We start from the raw sequence: 6,000 nt of genomic DNA on the forward strand, positions 1-6,000 counted from the left end.
GATGCCAGCTCATCCAGCACCACTAAAATATACAAGATTTGAGAAGGAAAGATAGTGACACTTAACGTTTTTGAGTGAGCACTGAATATGGTGTTCCAGAACACATGCATTTTGGACAGGTATAGATGATGTGTGAAAGGTTGGCATGTGATTGTTTGTATCTCCAACATTCACTGTGTGCTGTCAATCTAGCCTTAAACAAACATTCTGGAGTCCAGTAGTACCTGTTTAATGTTGTGTTCTGGAAGAATCACAAGGATAAAAAACTTGAAATATCTTTCCCGTTAAGCCGGGTATCCTCCCAGGTTTCTGTTGAAATAGTAAGGCCAAGTTCTTTTCCCCATTTTTCTTTGAGCCTGAGTGAGTAATGCAAAGTATTAAGCCACCCATAGTTAATTCCTACAAAGTGAGTTTTGTTTCCATATTTCTCAACATGTTCTTTTAGAGATGAGAGAGTTGAAATGGAGCAATTGTCCCCTATCCAGGCCTGAACCACTGAACATAGCCCCTGAAAGAAGCATAGCCCCTGTGTTACAGCCCTGAGGTTAATATTTGTTACACATGTAATCAAAGGAGGCCAGTCTATCATCTTGTATTATATCTTTAATTTTTGAATCCAAATTGTCTTAATCGTGGAGTTGGCCTTGATCCTGGGGCGCAGGTTATCCCATAGCAGTATAGGGAGAGAATTAGTAAGATCTGATGCTGTAATTATCCCAACACATTGCTCCATGTAGATGCAAAGATTGGATTTTTCCTCAAGGATGTGGGTAGCCTCTTACGGCATATAAAAGAAGAAAGAAAACCAAGTGGCATGGCTAAGCTTTTTCAAACTCAAACCAGGCTGGTGTGTATACTGAGCCACTGGAGGGGAACCACCTTACCATAGGACACATTTAGAACCCTAGATAAGAAGACACAGTATTTTTATACTGCCTCAGAGACCTGAAAATAGCAGACAAAACTCAAATTACTTCCAGGTTTCTCAAGTCCACAACTTCTGGTGAGTATGTGATATTACATGCTAGCTGATAAAGTCAGACACCTGCCAAATTCAATCAGACTCCTATAGGTGATAGTGAATTTCAGCAGAGACTTGGGGCAGCTCTGTTGTCACTTATACTGTATGTGTAGCCATCAAAAGGAAAAAATATCCCTGCATTCTAACATTCACAGCTGTATTCGCAAATAAGATTCCTAGAGTTTTGGCTCTTAGGTCCTTGTGCTTGTCTTCTAGGAGCTTTGATCTTTCTACAATTTGCCAGAGATTATAGGAAATAATAATTTAGGAATAGTAAAGACAAATTACCACATATTTTACATTTAAAAATATTTTCTTTCAATATTCAAAAGATTTCCTGAGGTGACTGTAACAATACAAATAAGCTTCTTACTTGGACAAATCATTCTAAGCTTTATGTTATTTTATTCCAAGATACGGTAACACTGCCTGCAGTGATTCAAGAGCCTGAGTATCAACCTTGAAGCAGACGGTTAGGAAGCAGGGCACAAACCCCAAATTGTCTGTGAGTTATATACTTTGATGTCACCAACCAATTATCTAGTGTAAACTCCTCAGGCACTATAACATCCCTAACATGGAGTCACAGACAGTTCTCTTGGATACTCCAATCTATCTTGCCACCAGGTGAGCAAACCTTTGTAATAGAAGGCTCCCTTACACCAAGAATCAACCAATATTCAAGTCACTCTCAGTCCCAAAGGACCAGTCACTTACCCAAGGTCAATCATACATTAGATCTCAAACCAAAGACTATGCTTGTAGCCAATCCTATATAGGGTGACCAGACAGCAAGTGTGAAAAAGCAGGCCGGGGGATGGGGGGTAATAGGCACCTATATAAGGCAAAGCCCCAAATATCGGGACTGTTCTTATAAAATCAGGACATCTGGTCACCCTAATCCTATAGTAAACTGTAGGAAAATTTATAAAATAGGAAAAGGAAATGAAGGCTATTTACAAGGTTCATGCAGGTAATCACATACACCCAAATGGGTTACAATCTTAATTACCAAAAGGTAATAGAAGTTTCCATAATCAGCAAGCTCTATATGTCCTTTACGGCTAACCCAGGCTAAGCAGCTGGGGTTCTCTTGCTTATGCCTAGAAAATCTTTGCAGCCCAGAGTCTAAGTAGCATAGCGATACCATGTTCCCTTGGGGTTTTTTATCACCTTCCTGCTATGTGCTCTGAGCTGCAAATTCAGCTGATGAGAGGAGTCCACTTGTATGATTCATCTTCACAGAAGCACAGAACAAAAAAAGTCTTTTGTCCTCCTGTCGACAGTATCTAGTGAAATTCCAATTGTAATTTGGTCTGGTATCAATGGACCTTTCCTTCTGGGAAGGGCATAAGACCTTGTGTTGAATATCAGCCTTCACACTAATTAGTCTCTCTCGTCTGTGCTTTACACAGCCACAGAGGTTCACAATACAACTGTTCAAATATTACCTTACTATATAGGATACAGAAGGTTTAAATGAGATTAATTCATGCAGCAACTCACAAGCATTCAATAAAGGCTAAACACTAAACCACATTCTTATAATTCTAATACCTATTTTTACAATAGTAGCACACAGGTAAGACAGACTGACTCCAGCTATGTATTCATCAATGCTCAGTCGAGAAATGGGGACTTTGGCATGAAATGGCGCCTGATCTTCCAGTGTCATACCACCAACACAAATATAATACAGGAAGAGGTGTCACTGATGCTCCTGAATATGCATTAGGCTTCCTCTAGTCCAGTGGTGGGCAACCTGCGGCCCACATGCTGCACACGGCCCATCAGGGTAATCCGCTGGCAAGCCGTGAGACAGTTGGTTTACACTGAACATCTGCAGGCATGGCTGCCCGCAGCTCACAGTGGCCACGGTTCGCTGTTCCCAGCCAATGGGAGCTGCGGGAAGCAGCCTGGGCCGCAGGGACATGCTGGCTACCACTTCCCACAGCTCCCATTGGTTGGGAATGGCGAACCGCAGCCACTGGGAGCTGCGGGCGACCGTGCCTGCGAACGGTCAATGTAAACAAACTGTCTTGCGGCCCACCAGTGGATTACCCTGATGGGCTTTGTGCGACCCGCAGGTTACCCACCACTGCTCTGGTCTCAATAAGGTATCTGCCACTATATTTTCTTTTCCCTTGAGTTAAATCTAGAGAATTTATGAATTTTGCAGCCCCCCAATAGATCCAATAGTTCTCTATCCAAGGTGTGGGGTAAAGATTAAGTTCAGTGATGGCATATACCCTTCTAAAATCTACACCAGTTGTTCTCAAAGCCGGCCTGCTGCTTGTTCAGGGAAAGCCCCTGGTGAGCCAAGCTGGTTTGTTTACCTGCGATGTCCGCAGGTTCGGCTGGTGCTCCCACTGGCCACGGTTCGCCGCTCCAGGCCAGTGGGGGCTGTGCGAAGGGCGGCCAGCACATCCCTCGGCCTGCACCGCTTCCCGCCACTCCCATTGGCCTGGAGCGGCGAAGTGGGAGCCGCGACCAGCCAAACCTGCAGACGCGGCAGGTAAACAAACTGGCCCAACCCACAAGGGGCTTTCCCTGAACAAGAGGCAGACCAGCTTTGAGAACCACTGATCTACACAAAACCTCATGGATTTATCATTTTTAGGTACTATTATACTAAGAACCATCCAGAGGTTTTTTGATTTAGTAATCAATCCCATGGCTAGCACGCTCTCCACCTCCTCTTGAATTCGTCTTTGCATTTCTCCTTCAGCACAGTATGCTCTGGTAGGGGCAGGGCCTGGCCCTACAGTTTCAATGGAATGCACTATTTTGTTAGTTAAACCTGGCACCAAGTCACCTATATTAAAATATCTTTCTCCAGCATGCCTTTCATAGCATGTTTTCTGAGACACCTGACTCATTTCAAGGTCCTGATGCACTAAGCCCATCATAGTCTTTAAATTCTCTTTAAAATGAACAATATACTCCCCTACAGGCTGTCCTGACTTTTCTGTTCTACCCTCCCATGAGCCTCGAATTAAGTTAAGGAGTCTCCTCACCTTTCTCCTGTAAAGGAGAGCCAAGGGGGCAAACCCGTAGACTCTTGGGGTTCACTACTGTATGCGAATAACAAATAAGCAACACATCCCTTTCACTCTCTCACCAGGTAACATACATCCTCCGCGTAGACTTCCTCATCCCATTGAATCTTTCTACCTGAATGTTAGTTTCTGGATGATACGAGGCGGCCTATACATGCATCACTCTAAACAACTCCCATAACTTTTTGAAAACTACAAACATGAAATTTTCGCCATGGTCTGACATGATTTCCCTGGGGAAACCTACTCTGCTAAAAATAGTAATTAGGGCAGTGGCCATGGTTTCAGCTTCTATATTAGACAAAGCTGTGATTTCAGGGTACCTGGTGGCAAAATCTACAACTAGTATTTATTTACTTTCCATTTCTGGAAGGTCTAGGTAGGGATCCCATAACATCTACAGACACTCTGGCAAACACCTCCTTAATGATGGGCAATGACTGCAAAGGTGCCTTGCAGAGTCCCTTTAACTCTTATGCTTTTGACATAAAACACAACTCTTATAGTAATTTTTTACTGTCTCAAACACGAGGCCAATAAAAATTCTGTTCGAGCCTATCACAGGTTCTCTCCACTCCTAAATGTTCTGCAAAGGGACAATCATGAACTACCTGCAGCAACTCTGTCCCATACTTATCACAAGCACCTGCTGGCAAACCTCATCAGAGCATCTATTTTTCCCTATGACAGCCTTCTTGTACAAGAAGCCTCCTTCTAAAGAAAATCTACCCTGGCTTTCCCCAGCCAGGATATTATTCTGAGCCACATTCCTCTCCTTGTCCAGGAAAGGATCAGTCTGTTGAGCCTCAGACTTTGGATATGTTTACACTGCAATTAAAAACCCGCAACTGGTCCGTGCCAGCTGACTCAGGCTGGCAGGTCTTGGGCTAAGGGGCTGTTTAACTGCAGTGTGGACATTCAGGCTTGGGCTTGGGCCCAAGCTCTGGGACCCTCCCACCTTGCAGCCTCCTAGAGCCTGGGCTGCAGCCCAAGCTTGAATCTCTACACCCCCAATGAAATGGCCCTGTGAGCTCAAATCAGCTGACACAGGCCAGCTGCTGGTTTTTAATTGCAGTTGTAGGCATACCCTTTAAGGCCAGAAGAGACCATTATGATCATCTAGTGTGAGCTGCACATCACAGCCACAGAACCTCACACACCCATTCCTGTAACAGACTCATAACCTCTGGCTGAGTTACTGAAGTCCTCAAATCTTGATGTACATAAAAACATAAGAATGGTCATATTCGGTCAGACCAAAGGTCCATCCAGCCCAGTATCTATCTACTGACAGTGGCCAATGCCAGGTGCCCCAGAGGGCAATGATCAAGTGATCTCTCTCCTGCCATCCATCTCCACCCTCTGACAAACAGAGGCTAAGGATACCATTCCTTACCCATCCTGGCTAATAGCCATTAATGAATTTAACCTCCATGAATTTATCTAGTTCTCTTTTAAACCCTGTTATAGTCCTAGCCTTCACAACCTCCTCAGGCAAGGCGTTCCACAGGTTAACTGTGCGCTGTGTGAAGAACATCCTTTTATTTGTTTTAAACCTGCTGCCTGTTAATTTCATTTGGTGGCCCCTAGTTCTTATATTATGGGAACAAGTAAATAACTTTTCCTTATTCATTTTCTCCACACCACTCATGATTTTATATTCCTCTATCATATCCCTCCTTAGTCTCCACTTTTCCAAGCTGAAAAGTCCTAGCCTCTTTAATCTCTCCTCATATGGGACCTGTTCCAAAAACCTAATCATTTTAGTTGCTCTTCTCTGAACCTTTTCTGATGCCACTATATCTTTTTTGAGATGAGGAAACCACATCTGTATGCAGTATTCAAGATGTGGGCGTACCACGGATTTATATATGGGCAATAAGATATTCTCAGTCTTATTCTCTATCCCTTTTTAATGAT

The sequence above is a fragment of the Mauremys mutica genome, chromosome 2 (assembly GCF_020497125.1).
Source record: "Mauremys mutica isolate MM-2020 ecotype Southern chromosome 2, ASM2049712v1, whole genome shotgun sequence".
Taxonomy (NCBI): domain Eukaryota; kingdom Metazoa; phylum Chordata; order Testudines; family Geoemydidae; genus Mauremys; species Mauremys mutica.